The following is a 15,758-nucleotide window of genomic DNA, read 5'->3' on the forward strand; positions in this document are numbered from 1 at the left end:
CGTCGATGTTTCTGAAGAACTACCCTGATGTTGTTGAAAACAACGGTCGTCATGGAGACATGGAATCTTCTCATTTGGTGTGGCAACGCCCTTTCATATCCCTTCCTAGCAGCAGAGGCAGTCAGAGAACATAACCTCAACTGCCTGAGCACTACTGCTACCATTTTATTTTCATAAAATATTAATTATTTAAAACAGTCCTGGCACTTGACTTGATGCTAATCTATTTGGCTGTTGATCAGTTTCATATATTTATGTTTCAAAATTTCCTCAAATAACACGAACCTTTATATATGAATAGAAAAAAAAATCAAATTCGTTGGTTGAATAACCGAGGAACGTGATCGTAACCCCTGGAGTATCGAGGTTGAATATCCGTATTGTGTATACGTAACTGGTCGGCAGTGAGAGATGCGTGGAACGCTCGGTCCTGCTCGCAGTGCAAACAGAAATTGGTTGTGGAGGTCCGTCCGAATTCTGTACAAATAATCCTTGTTGTGACATCCTGCATGATATGCAAAGTTAATAGTTAAAGAATTCAAATTATTTGCTTTTCTCGAGTTGAGCAATATGGCGTTATTTCGTATGCTATAGACAAAGAACCTTACGTCACCAAAAACATACTATAATGATATCAATTCTTTAACTAGAGATCCCACAGAGATATTGGCGTCGCTTATTGAATGGTATTTATTGGTTCTATGTAAGACTGGTCGTTTATCTTCTTTTACGTCTTTCCTCATTTCCTCCTGATAATCTGATCACAAGGAAAACTTTCATATAAATCTAAGAAAGACCTAAGAAGAATCTAGAGGAATGGTGATAACACACTTCAACTGTCAAAAGTAAAAATGGGCGCCTGTACCCCATCTTCTTCTTCGATCAGTCACAAAATACAACATGCACGAATTGGGACACAGGGGAACCTTCATATAATCTTTGAAAAAGATCCATAAGAACTTTATGAGAAATAGCGATAACAAACGTCTAATGCCAAAATTCAAAATGGCCGTGTGTGACTAAGTGGGATCTACATGTAAAGTTTAGATAGATCAATCAAAATGATTTCTGAGAAATAGCGATAACAAAGATTGATTATGGACAGTCGACAAACGGGCGGAATGACGATGGACCAAGGACGAAGGTTGATTTGAATAGCCCACCATCTTCAGATAATGGGCTTAAAATAAGGCAAGTTTCACTTAAACAGTTCTTCAGTTAATCTGATTAAAGCAGACTCAACAAATATGCACATCACTGGCAAAATGTTAATCTAGCAAAGAACATGGGTAATTAGTACACGTGTATGATAGGCAATATTCATCGAAATCTGGCATCTTCGATTAGGGTTTTAAAATTATCAACGACAGAACAAAGATTTCGTTAAATTGAATACGATTTTAAAGACAATACAAAACGCAGTAAGCAATCCGACATACACTTTCGTTGCCAGTTAAATAGGCAGCATCCATTGGTTAGATTAGATTCTTACTTGCAATGTATGTGGTACATTCAGCAATATTGGTTAGGAAGTAGATGCATCTGGCGATGTTGGCTGGAAAATAGATGAATATGACAATGCAGTCTGTGGTGAGGGCAACGATGTCAGAGACTCAAGCTTAAAAGTGACTTTGAAACAAATAATATCATACTTTTACAAAAAAAATAAAAAAAAATATTAGAAAATGTCTGTTAGACATAAATGGCCCCCGCGGCCACTTGATACCCCGAAACATGCACACTCACACGGTACTACACTAAAAATAGATATTTGAATATATCTGTCATACCTGTAATCGTCTTGCACGCAACAATGCACCAGAGTAATGTACTTTTCTACATTTTAATAACCAATACTGATCTTTATCAAAATAAGATAGCAATTGCATAATAAATTAATTTCTGGTCAGCACCTGAACTTTATTTACATTGTTTATATTTTACGATTTGGCAGAATACTTGAATATTTTCACTGGTACGCATACATGGAAATATTGGATATTCTGTTGTGCTTGTGATATATTAACTATAGTTAACGGGAAGTCATTACATTTTACTTTTATTACATTTTCTATATATACCAAAGGTATAATGTTGGTTGTTGTGCAACGTCAAATGTGCATATGCATCGATTTGTCGGCAGGAACTTGGTTATGATGTAGGACTATATGACATAAAAAATCAGGGAAAATACCGAACATTTATAATTCAAGCGCCTTGATTAGTTACTCTGTCGGCTACAACGGATTTAGGCAATGGCCATTGCCATGATCAGGTTCAACGTCAATGTTTTGACGGAATCTGGCAAACAAAAACAAAACAAACAAAAGCATGACCGCCAAACACTGGCTTCCGATTGGTCGAAATAAGATATTGTTTAATCTCGCTCAAATTTGAAATGTTGGTGTATTTTTGAACTGCAAACTCTTCCGTGACATCTATTTTCTCATTTGACAAAATGGCGCCGTATGCTTGGTTCTTATTAATAAGAAATCAGATATTGTCCGATTTCAATCAGATTTCTTTGCTATGTAGACGCAATTTTGCACTACGAACTCAACCGCGGCATTCGCTTCCTTTTAAAAAAAAAGATAACTGCCCAATAATGTTATCTCATGGGTTGAAATGAGGATACTGACCCATTGCATTAAAACATTAAAACTGTTAAAGTGTATTTTTACCCTACGATTATTTGTTTGTTGGGTTTGCCGCCCTATGAATAGCCTGGGCCATTTTGAGGCAGGTTCTTCCTGTATAGTAGCTTGTAGCTACCTCACTGATCGATATACGGGAGACCTGTCGTATACCATCCAGAGCAATCAGGGTGGTATACGACAGGTACAAGGTTTGCACAAGGACATAACCATTACAGCACAGTCCTGTCCGTTGCTTTGCTTCTCGAGAAAAAAAATCTACAGGACAGTGAGCGTCCAACAACGCACTCAACTGCCACATCCGTTTTCCGTTTTGACAAAATCGCCGCCGTATACTGGCTTCTGGTTGTTGGAAATCGAGGAATGATAGGTGTATTCCCATTCTCCGATTTACACTGACTTTATTCGGAATGCGGTTGAAGTTACTAGTTACGGTTCCTTCTGCAATGGCTTCGGTCACAATTACAGTATTATGCAATACTTTGGAATGTAAAAAAAAAATGGAAAAAAAACTAAAAACACTAAATCATGTTATTGGTTTATTTTGTCCCAACAAACAAATTCCCTGTTCCGTTTAACAAACATTTTTCATAACGTATCTGCACAAATTGCAAATGTACGTAAATTTCACGTTTTTTTAACGGTAACAATGCCTTTTATTCTTCCATGTTGATACATTGCAAACCCTGTTATAACATGAAGAATTCCGAATTTTGGCTTGAAATTACGATGCTTGACATATTTAATATCATGTTGAATGCGGGTGCAAGTGATACATCTACTTATGTACATTGTATGATTCTTGCCATTTTTATTGGCGTTGCAATCTGTTTTGTCATTGGTTAAATCCAAAAATGGATATTGATGTCTGCCCTAGTGTGAAAGGTACACATTTTATCAAGTTGAAATATTATCAGTATAATTTATCAATCGTACAAAACATCACTTACCGTATCCTGTTCGTCAGTGGGAGGACTGTCGTTTGTTTTTGGCATTTTTGAATTCATTATCAAGTACAATATTATCAAAGGAATCTTACAGACATCATATAATTCATCAAGGGTTTCCTCGCCAATTTCACGTCGGGAGGAATCTGTAAGTGTTTAATCAAACTCGCTGAGTCGACCCATTGCGGACATATTATTGGGAAATGCATCCGCAAGTATATCTTCTGTCTTACTTCTTCAGAGAAGTTCCACTTTCCGAGTTCCTCCATCCTTGGCTGTCCTCACCTGTTTCCCTTGATGGATCCAGCCTCAAGTTCAAGCTTCCGTTTGTCTCGAAGTGCATTCTTATTGCCTTTTCTCGCCATTCCTTTCTTACGTCATTTTAGTTTTGGAAGTACGGTATCACTATCGTCACTAGATGATGGCGTATCATTGTGTGGCTTTTGTTTCTTTGTCTTTAGAGATGCCCAACTTAGCACGTAAACTCTTGACAAGAGTGGATCTACAGTTACCAGGAGATCCTTGGCTTGCTTTTCTCTTTTTCTTCAACTCCTCTTCCATAAACAGTTTAAATCTAGCCCTGTCTCCATATCGGCGAATGAATGGCGCCAAGTCAGACTCTTTCATCTGATTAATCACCAGTAATGACAACTGAAACAAATGTACTAAATATATGTGTAAATTTTGTGTTAAGGAAAAATGTGAAAGCAATCGAATCATAAAGGTCTATACTTTAAAGAAAATCAAAATAATATAAATAGGGGTTTCCCCCGTTGTTTATGCCAAAATATCTGTCAATATGATGCATAAGGTTTATTTACTGAATCACATTAAACATTTGTGTTTTACATAAGCTGTTATTTCCAATGATGGCCTTGATGTTACACTGAGTATATTTTGTGAATTAAACATTTCTTAATTTACCTTTTTGTCGTTTATCATCGTTGCTATTCCAGAAAACCATATTGTCATCTGTCGCCCAAATTCTCATTTCTTATATGAGTTACAAAAATATTTCTTTCAGATAAATCAATCACATCTTCATTCAAATCAATATATTCTTTTCAGTTCTATCCAAGTGTACATTAAATCCATTCATGGGTATTTATATTCACTACACCTTCAGTCACTCGTGTACATACATGTAGTCCCTTCCCGTGTATTAGTAGCTACACGTGTACATGTGGTCCATACCCGTGTATTAGTCACAATACGTGTACATGTTGTCCATACCCGTGTATTAGTCACTATACGTGTACATGTGGTCCCACCCCGTGTATTAGTCACATCACGTGTCCATGTAGTCCCTTCCCGTGTATTAGTCAATATACCTGTACATGTGGTCCCTACCCGTGTATTATTCACTATACGTGTACATGTGGTCCCACCCCGTGTATTAGTCACATCACGTGTCCATGTAGTCCCTTCCCGTGTATTAGTACCTACACGTGTACATGTAGTCCCTGCCCGTGTATTAGTCACTATACGTGTACATGTAGTCCCTACCCGTATATTACTCACTACACGTGTACATGTAGTCCCTTCCCATGTATTAGTCACTATACGTGTACATGTGGTCCCTACCCGCGTATTAGTCACAACACGTGTACATGTAGTCCCTACCCGTGTATTAGTCACTACACGTGTACATGTAGTCCCTTCCCATGTATTAGTCACTATACGTGTACATGTGGTCCCTACCCGCGTATTAGTCCCTACCCGTGTATTAGTCACTACACGTTCCCTACCCGCGTATTAGTCACAACACGTGTACATGTAGTCCCTACCCGTGTATTAGTCACTACCCGTGTACATGTAGTCCCTACCCGTGTATTAGTCAGTATACGTGTACATGTGGTCCCCACCGTTGTATTAGTCACTATACATGTACATGTGGTCCCTACCCGTGTATTAGTCACTATACGTGTACATGTGGTCCCCACCGTTGTATTAGTCACTATACATGTACATGTGGTCCCTACCCGTGTATTAGTCACTATACGTGTTCATGTAGTCCCTACCCGTGTATTAGTCGCTATACGTGTACATGTAGTCCCTACCCGCGTATTAGTCACTACGCGTGTACATGTAGCCCCTTCCCGTGTATTAGTCACTACACGTGCACATGTGGTCCCTACCCTTGTATTAGTCACTACACGTGTACCTGTAGTCCCTTCCCGTGTATTAGTCACTACACGTGTTCATGTAGTCCCTTCCCGTGTATTAGTCCCTACCCGTGTATTAGTCACTATACGTGAACATGTAGTCCCTACCGGTGTATTAGTCACTATACGTGTACATGTAGTCCCTACCCGCGTATTAGTCACTACGCGTGTACATGTAGCCCCTTCCCGTGTATTAGTCACTACACGTGTTCATGTAGTCCCTTCCCGTGTATTAGTCAATATACGTGTACATGTAGTCCCTACCCGCGTATTAGTCACTACGCGTGTACATGTAGTGCCTACCCGTGTATTAGTCACTATACGTGAACATGTAGTCCCGATCCGTGTATTAGTCACTATACGTGTACATGTAGTCCCTTCCCATGTATTAGTCACTACACGTGTACAGGTAGTCCCTACCCGTGTATTAGTCACTATCCGCGTACATGTGGTCCCCACCCTTGTATTAGTAACTACACGTGTACATGTAGTCCCTTCCCGTGTATTAGTCCCTACCCGTGAATTAGTCACTATACGTGTACATGTGGTCCGCACCCTTGTATTAGTCACTACACGTGTATTAGTCACTACACGTGTACATGTAGCCCCTACCCGTGTATAAGTCACTACACGTGTACTTGTAGTCCCTTCCCGTGTATTAGTCACAACACGTGTTCATGTAGTCCCTTCCCGTGTATTAGTCACTACGGGTGTACATGTAGTCCCTTCCCGTGTATTAGTCCCTACCCGTGTATTAGTCACTACCCGTGTATTAGTCACTATACGTGTTCATGTAGTCCCTACCCGTGTGTACATGTAGTCCCTACCCGTGTATGAGTCACTACACGGGTACATGTAGTCCCTTCCCGTGTATTAGTCCCTACACGGGTATTAGTCACTATACGTGTACATGTGGTCCGCACCCTTGTATTAGTCACTACACGTGTACCTGTAGTCCCTTCCCGTGTATTAGTCACAACACGTGTTCATGTAGTCCCTTCCCGTGTATTAGTCACTACACGTGTTCATGTAGTCCCTTCCCGTGTATTAGTCCCTACCCGTGAATTAGTCACTATACGTGTACATGTAGTCCCTTCCCGTGTATTAGTCACAACACGTGTTCCTGTAGTCTTCCCATGTATTAGTCACTATACGTGTACATGTAGTCCCTACCCGTATATTAGTCACTACACGTGTACATGTAGCCCCTACCCGTGTATAAGTCACTACACGTGTACTTGTAGTCCCTTCCCGTGTATTAGTCACAACACGTGTTCATGTAGTCCCTTCCCGTGTATTAGTCACTACACGTGTTCATGTAGTCCCTTCCCGTGTATTAGTCCCTACCCGTGTATTAGTCACTATCCGTGTACATGTGGTCCGCACCCTTGTATTAGTCACTACACGTGTATTAGTCACTACACGTTTACATGTAGTCCCTACCCTTGTATTAGTCACTACACGTGTACCTGTAGTCCCTTCCCGTGTATTAGTCACTACACGTGTTCATGTAGTCCCTACCCGTGTATAAGTCACTACACGTGTACTTGTAGTCCCTTCCCGTGTATTAGTCACAACACGTGTTCATGTAGTCCCTTCCCGTGTATTAGTCCCTACCCGTGAATTAGTCACTATACGTGTACATGTGGTCCCTACCCTTGTATTAGTCACTACACGTGTATTAGTCACTACACGTTTACATGTAGTCCCTACCCTTGTATTAGTCACTGTACGTGTACATGTGGTCCCCACCCATGTATGAGTCACTACACGTGTACATGTAGTCCCTTCCCGTGTATTAGTCACAACACGTGTTCATGTAGTCCCTACCCGTGTATTAGTCACTATACGTGTACATGTAGTCCCTACCCGTGTATTAGTCACTACACGTGTACATGTCGTCCCTACCCGTTTATAAGTCACTACACGTGTACATGTAGTCCCTACCCGTGTATGAGTCACTACACGGGTACATGTAGTCCCTTCCCGTGTATTAGTCACAACACGTGTTCATGTAGTCCCTTCCCGTGTATTAGTCACTACACGTGTACATGTCGTCCCTACCCGTTTATAAGTCACTACACGTGTACATGTAGTCCCTACCCTTGTATTAGCCACTACGCGTGTACATGTAGTCCCTACCCGTATATTAGTCACTATACGTGTACATGTGGTCCCCACCCTTGTATTAGTCACAACACGTGTACATGTAGTCCCCACTCTTGTATTAGTCACAACACGTGTACATGTAGTCCCTTCCCGTGTATTAGTCACTATACCTGTACATGTAGTCCCTACCCGTGTATTAGTCACTACACGTGTACATGTGGTCCCCACCCTTGTATTAGTCACAACACGTGTTCATGTTGTCCCTTCTCGTGTATTAGTCACTACACGTGTACATATAGTCCCTTCCCATGTATTATTCACTACACGTGTACATGTAGTCCCTTCCCGTGCAGTAGTCCCTACCCGTGTAGTAGTCACTATACGTGTACATGTGGTCCCCACCCTTGTATTAGTCACTACACGTGTACATGTAGTCCCTTCCCACGTATTAGTCACTACACGTGTACATGTAGTCCCTTCCCACGTATTAGTCACTACACGTGTACATGTAGTCCCTTCCCACGTATTAGTCACTACACGTGTACATGTAGTCCCTTCCCACGTATTAGTCACTACACGTGTACATGTAGTCCCTACCCTTGTATTAGTCACTACGCGTGTACATGTAGTCCCTTCCCGTGTATTAGTCCCTACCCGTGTATTAGGCACTATACGTGTACATGTGGTCCCCACCCTTGTATTAGTCACAACACGTGTTCATGTTGTCCCTTCTCGTGTATTAGTCACTACACGTGTACATGTAGTCCCTACCCTTGTATTAGTCACTACGCGTGTACATGTGGTCCCTACCCGTGTATTAGTCACTACATGTCTACATGTAGACCCTTCCCGTGTATTAGTCACTATACGTGTACATGTAGTCCCTTCCCGTGTATTAGTCCCTACCCGTGTATTAGGCACTATACGTGTACATGTGGTCCCCACCCTTGTACTAGTCACAACACGTGTACATGTAGTCCCTTCTCGTGTATTAGTCACTACACGTGTACATGTAGTCCCTTCCCACGTATTAGTCACTACACGTGTACATGTAGTCCCTACCCGTGTATAAGTCACTATACGTGCACATGTAGTCCCTTCCCGTGTATTAGTCACTATACCTGTACATGTAGTCCCTTCCCATGTATTAGTCACTACACGTGTACAGGTAGTCCCTACCCGTGTATTAGTCACTACACGTGTACATGTGGTCCCCACCCTTGTATTAGTCACAACACGTGTACATGTAGTCCCTTCTCGTGTATTAGTCACTACACGTGTACATATAGTCCCTTCCCATGTATTAGTCACTACACGTGTACATGTAGTCCCTTCCCGTGTATTAGTCCCTACCCGTGTATTAGGCACTATACGTGTACATGTGGTCCCCACCCTTGTACTAGTCACAACACGTGTACATGTAGTCCCTTCTCGTGTATTAGTCATTATACGTGTACATGTAGTCCCTACCCGTGAATTAGTCACTATACGTGTACATGTGGTCCCCACCCTTGTATTAGTCACAACACGTGTACATGTAGTCCCTACCCGTGTATAAGTCACTACACGTGTACATGTAGTCCCTACCCGTGTATTAGTCACTACATGTGTACATGTAGTCCCTACCCGTGTATAAGTCACTACACGTGAATATGTGGTCCCTACCCGTGTATTAGTCACTACGCGTGTGCATGTAGTCCCTACCCGTGTATTAGTCACTTAACGTGTAAATGTAGTCCCTTCCCTTATATTAGTTAATATACGTGTACATGTAGTCCCTTCCCGTGTATTAGTCACTATACGTGTATATATAGGCCCCTCCCGTATATTAGTCACTTAACGTGTACATGCAGTCCCTACCCCTGCCCCTGGAACAAAACTATAATTTATACATAAAAAATCTCTCTCTCTATATATATATCTTAATAATAGATATTTAATTATTCTAATAATTAAAGCCATCCTATAATATTGCATACAATTACTTATCTAATAAGGAAGGGAAAGGGCGTCAATAATGTCCATGCTACTTGTGTCCAATCCTTTTGCATTCTTTGGCAATAAAGTATGTTTAAACGTGAATTGAAAAAAAAAATGACAGACAAACATAGTAGTACTTTGAAAATTTTGACAAACATCTAAATTTTGTTCAACAATACAGTATAAGTACAATTGCCTATGATATGTCTATACAGTGAAAGAAATATGAGGTGAAAGTTAGACTTGAAATTGTTTCGATTTTCCCCGAGAACAAATTTCGCGCATGGATAAATACAGTGAACACCGTGAATCCATGTGCACGTGGGAGCTATTTTTGGAAGTTAAATGAGCAGGGAGAAAAGACCGAATTTATGTAGATTGTAGATCTATGGTATTCCGAATACATTCGGTAGATTCTACAACAGACTTTTTATTTGACATGTCGTCAGACACTGAGAAAACCGTTGCTGCGAGACGCGTGATATCGATATTGATGGCGTTTGAAGTGAGTGATCTTGCGACGGAGCACAGGGGTTCGTTACAAACTTCTAAAATACACCTTGTGTATGTTTATGTGTACTGTATAGCATATGCGTCAGTGGGTCTATAGCATATGTGTATTTTAGACATTTGTTTATCAGTGCAGTGTAACAAAGTCAGACGATATTTCTGATGAATTGCACGAGTGTTCTAATCGTTTGCATTGCCGGCAATGGTTATATAACGGCTGTGCATTTTTTTTACGATATTGCACACAATACATTGCCATGTCTCACATTAATCACAATGCCCAACGATATTTCAGCAGCCGTCATGTTTAAATTTATTTACATTTTATATTGTAGCTGTTGTTATTTATACGCAAATAATTATGTCTCGTGTTGCATGGTAATTAAAGTCACATCTACGACACAGCTCTCAAATAGCCTATATAGTGACAATGCCATGCAAATGTAAATATATTCCAAACACTTGCACCCATTGCCAGTACACGTGTATATGTANAGCTCTCAAATAGCCTATATAGTGACAATGCCATGCAAATGTAAATTTATTCCAAACACTTGCACCCATTGCCAGTACACGTGTATATGTTGAACTACACCTGTTTATATAGTCCCTCAGGCACTACACGTGTACATGTTTCCCTCACGTGTACCTATAGTCCGTTAATGTGTAAATTTGGCCCCTATACATGAACCTATAGTCCCGCGTGTCTTGTACATACAGTCCTAACCTGTACATATCATTACTCTTACATACCTTTTCTTCTTCCATCTTGGGAATAGCATCTTTACAGTCTATAGTCACTAAAAAGTCGACTAATTCTGGTTCCATGGCCACTCTGAAATAATGAAATATTTGAAAGTAACTGACGACTATTCATCCATGGCAAAATATTTTTATTTGTAAGCATAGATAGGCCGTTTAAATTGAAGAAGATGTCAATATATGCGATATATCTTGCAAAAACTAGAAGGAACGGTCAAAATATGTTTTCATCACTTTACAAAATATGGACGAATATTTTGAGTTTTTATCTTAACCAAGCAAAGTATCTGTTGATCGTTTAGAAACATATAGAAAACAATGCAGTTTTGTTGTTGGTTTTTTTCCCCCCGTGGAATTATAAATCCCTTCCAACGAGGTTTACTTGGAAATAATTCTCAATTCACCATATAAATATGATAAATGTATTTCAAATTTCTAGACACGGGTTAACTTTACCTACATTAGTGCATTATACGGCCAGATAAGGACAGTTTTGGGGTGGCCTTATTTCATAAAATTAGCTCTTTTTTATGCCGTAAAATTTGTACAACGGAACATCCTTCAGACAATGAAAAAGGGTACATTTAACCTTGATATTCTACCAGAGAATATGGCTTTGTGTTCAAGACAGACAATTTATGATAGGGTTTTTGACTATTTTGACTAGTGAAGTATTGGCTGCTTTCTTCATTTTGTAAATTGATGTAACTCATGAAAAACTGGATTGGAAGTAATAAATGAAGATTGAATCTGGAAAGGATGTCATAGTATTATACGTATTTAGTTACATTTTAATGATTTAATACAATAATGTTATCATCTTGACTGCATAATGCCATCTTTTGTTCATTTGGTTTACACAGATAGTTTTATGTGTAAGCCCGGACTTTTTTTCTATGGACGCTACGCATTCTTTTGATCCAAGTGACAACAAATAAATAATGTCAAGACAAAGAATACAGTCAACAGAAAAACATCAAAATAGTGGCTATTGCTGGGCGGAGTGGAGCCCGTGATCTCAAAATCAAACGACAGACGACGCTACCAATGAAGCTATTACGGCTGTCATGTATTGTCTGAAAGTTTATTATCATACATCATATTATGCACGTTACAAATCCAGAGGGGATGCACGTTATAAATCCAGATGGGATAAGATGCTTTTTGCCTTATTTTCTTACTAAATAATAGCAACAATAAATCAAATTTAAACAGTACTGTTTGATATATGGGGACTGGGGCCGAAGTAAATATCAGTGGTAAAGTTAGTTCTGAAAAATGCATATAGTTGCCATAGCAGCCATACCAATGCACATGTATGATGTTGTTATCTGAAGAATCTGTATCTGTAAAGATGGGCTCAACCTGGCATCATATACATTTATTTTTTTTAGATTCCATTTGGCACCAATGGGCTTCCGTACTAAATGACGCTCCACATCCGGTAAAATAATTGAAAATGTGTTAATCAAAGATTGTACTTGTAGTTCAATAGGGAGATAACTATTAATATTCACTTTTTAAGTTACACCCCTGGTAATACAATATAGTTTATGAATTAATAATGAAAGAGTTATCTTTCTTTGATTGAGAAACAAAAGTCTTGATAAATTGAAAAAAGTTAGAAATATCAAATGAAACATGATATTGATCAAGTTGATATATTATCAGTACGCATAATTTAGTCGACATTATTCTCTTCCTATTATCATGATGAAACTATCATATCACGTAATGTGTTACATGCCAGATACCGAAACCGAAACCGAAACAAACAGACTGGTTTCCAAGTATTTCATAAATTTACCCATAATCCTTTACTCTTTGTTTGCGTATGGTGAGTTACACGTCACACTCGTACAAGGTAAGCAACATGATTGTGTTTCTGGAAGAGATATAGATAGGTACAAAATAGTAACGTACATGTATTTCAGGGGCGGATAGAGGACATTAGTTCGGGGTGTGTTGCCCAAACTCAAAACATAAAACTTCATTTAGCCACAATTTTTCGCTCTTAGGAATTGGCAAACAATTAAAATCATATTTTCTGTCATCATATTATAGGGATTTATATATAGGGTATATTTGACGCAGCTGAAAGGGGAGACTGGGGCAAGTTCGGCCCCAGGCTAAAACTAAACGAATTCAAGATATACAACTGACACTCAGGTTTGATTGAATGCTGCATCAATTCAATCGATTCAATATTTGCTTGCTTTATGAAATAGTTATTTCAAGTCACAGCTATCGACAACAACCATATATTTCATATTTTATCCCACATTCCACTATCAAAACAACCAATACAGTGATCATGAATTGGTGACTTATTAGCCCCAGAATTATCCCAAAACTATCATCGATGCAGGAGAAACTAGAGACGTGTAAGTCCCATGTTTAGTGATATTGATACATTCATGTGCATTCTGCACAGAAATTTGGGAAACATACATTTAGTTATGTGGTATAAATTGAATAATTGGTTTAAATTCCTCAGTTTGGATAAAATTAACATTAAATGAATTTCAGGTATGCTGTACATTGTACCTCAATTTCCCCCCACATTGAACTCCCCCCACCTGGACATTTTTAAACCATCCCAGATAGGTATCTGGCTCCGCCACTGGTATGCTATAGGAAATTATATTATACTGCAAAAAAACCCATATTGTAATCAAAATAATGACTCTTAAAGGAACATCACGTGAAGAGCTATATTTTTTTTAATGAATGTATGTGTTGTATGCACTTACACTTATGTTACCTTGCTATCCCAATAGTCATAGTCCGTTCCAAATGTCCAGTTTGACCACTTGAATTGTTCGGGAAAGCCCTGTTAAAAATAGCGCCTGGCGGTTTTGAAACGAGGCAGTATAAACACAGATGGTCTGAACGAGATCCAAAGGGGCCCCAAGAGAGGGGCCGTCAGGCAACTGCAACTTCTTACCGCACTATGAAACCAAGTAATATGATTTCTAATTCCGTGTTGAAACTTATTGAATCAGTAATTCTTCATCATCAGAAGTTAATTGCACACATGCCGATATTCAGAATTTCAATGAAGAAATATTTGTTGGCAACTCGGCATTATTTATTGACATCAGGAAATATCTATTACCGGTACGAACGGAACGGGGCCAAACAGCTCCCTCAACCAAGGGACAAACCTTTCTTTATCCCTTTTCAATTGTTTTCATTAAGTGCATATACATTGACAAGTATAAAAAAGAGAAAAACGTTGTGATTTTTTTTTACATTTTTTTTCTTTTTCTATACCATGCATTATATATATTCATGTATACTCTCTTTCCCACTTTTACTGTCTTTATACTCTAACACGTAGTAAGTAATATTAGCCATCACATACTATAAACATTTCTGGCAAAACCACTACGTGTACATTTAGAATATGTGTCAGATATGGAACGTGTTGAGATACTTGATAATTATATGTTTTCAATACTTTACATAGATTAAAGCATACTTGTAAATGGACCCTTTTTTATGTTGAGACAACTTTTCCTTAATCAGTTATTTTTGTCCGAAACAGAAGTCGTAGTTATCGGCAGCACGCGTCATTTTTACAACGTAAACAGGTGACTTTTTTCAGTTTTCAATGCGTATTCCGATTCTATCTGAAGTCGAAAATTAATTATTTATAGAAAAAAAGTTGATCATACATTCTAAGTCAACATCATGTGTAAACATGAACTGTTGAAACATAACGATTTAAAAAATAGTTTTGTTATGCGATCCTATTTACTATAAGTAGGTTCTCCTCCCTCAGTTATTTATTCTGGACCGTCATTTTTACATATTTAAATCTTGCATGTAAATAAGAAAAAATCGTTTACTTCAGCAATATAATTAAATCATACCATTATACTGAACCCGGGAGTATTATAAATTATGTAAATCTAATACAGTTAGAATTACGCCCAAGTATCCACCTAGGTTCAGTTCGTTCTGCGTGCGGCTCGCGTGCGGTTAGCGGTCGTCTAGCGTCTAGAAAGCGGTCGTTCACCGTTCGAGCACCGTTCGTATGTTCCGTCTGTTTCGTTCGTATCAGCTAAATAGTTCCGTTCGGTTATTTCGACCGTCCCTATCGTCCAATTATTTCATTTGGTCGTTTAGTTCGGCTTTTCCGTCCGGCTGTTCCGTCCGGCTGTTTAGTTCGATCGTCTACTCCGTCTTTTTGGGTTAGGATGCGCTCGCAGTTTATCAATTCACTTAGGCAAATGGTAGAACTGCAGAAGATCTCACGCTTATCTCCAGAATTACGAACCTCAATTATCAGATACAGTGACAAAGGCTACGTTATTAGAAAGAGTATTCGTTGTCAAACACATGCGCGCGCCGAATTGCGTATTTACGGTATTTATAGGAACTCTTCAATGCGGGAAACCACGTTGTTGTCGGTAAACATAAAAACAAAATGGAGAAAAGGAAGAATACAGAGTATATTGGACGAATTTAACTGGATTTCGGATTACGAAGTTGTTTTCGGAGCAAGAAATGGTCAACAATTAAAGCCTGCTGTTCCAAAGACTGGATGACAAAGTCGCAAAAGAAATGCAGTGTGGCTAATTACCGCCTGACTACTCGTAAGCTCCCCGAAGTGTTCACAAAAT

At 39.1% G+C, this 15,758-nt stretch overlaps 1 protein-coding gene and 1 long non-coding RNA gene across 2 annotated transcripts in view; one reads left to right on the forward strand and one right to left on the reverse strand.

Moving 5' to 3' along the window:
• Window positions 1-401: 401 nt before the first annotated feature.
• Window positions 402-3,638, reverse strand: LOC110453137. Its single transcript, XR_002463257.1, has 3 exons — window positions 3,605-3,638; window positions 1,493-1,555; window positions 402-505 (listed from the first exon to the last, which is right to left on the reverse strand). It is a non-coding gene; the product is annotated as an uncharacterized LOC110453137 (long non-coding RNA).
• A 9,305-nt stretch (window positions 3,639-12,943) lies between these two features.
• Window positions 12,944-15,758, forward strand: part of LOC110453163 — a 32,661-nt gene continuing 29,846 nt past the window's right edge. Inside the window, exon 1 of the mRNA XM_021502015.1 lies at window positions 12,944-12,991. The gene's annotated coding sequence lies outside the window, so the exon portion shown is untranslated. The remainder of the gene's footprint in view (window positions 12,992-15,758) is intronic.

The sequence above is a fragment of the Mizuhopecten yessoensis genome, unplaced genomic scaffold (genome assembly GCF_002113885.1).
Source record: "Mizuhopecten yessoensis strain PY_sf001 unplaced genomic scaffold, ASM211388v2 scaffold7147, whole genome shotgun sequence".
NCBI lineage: Eukaryota > Metazoa > Mollusca > Bivalvia > Pectinida > Pectinidae > Mizuhopecten > Mizuhopecten yessoensis.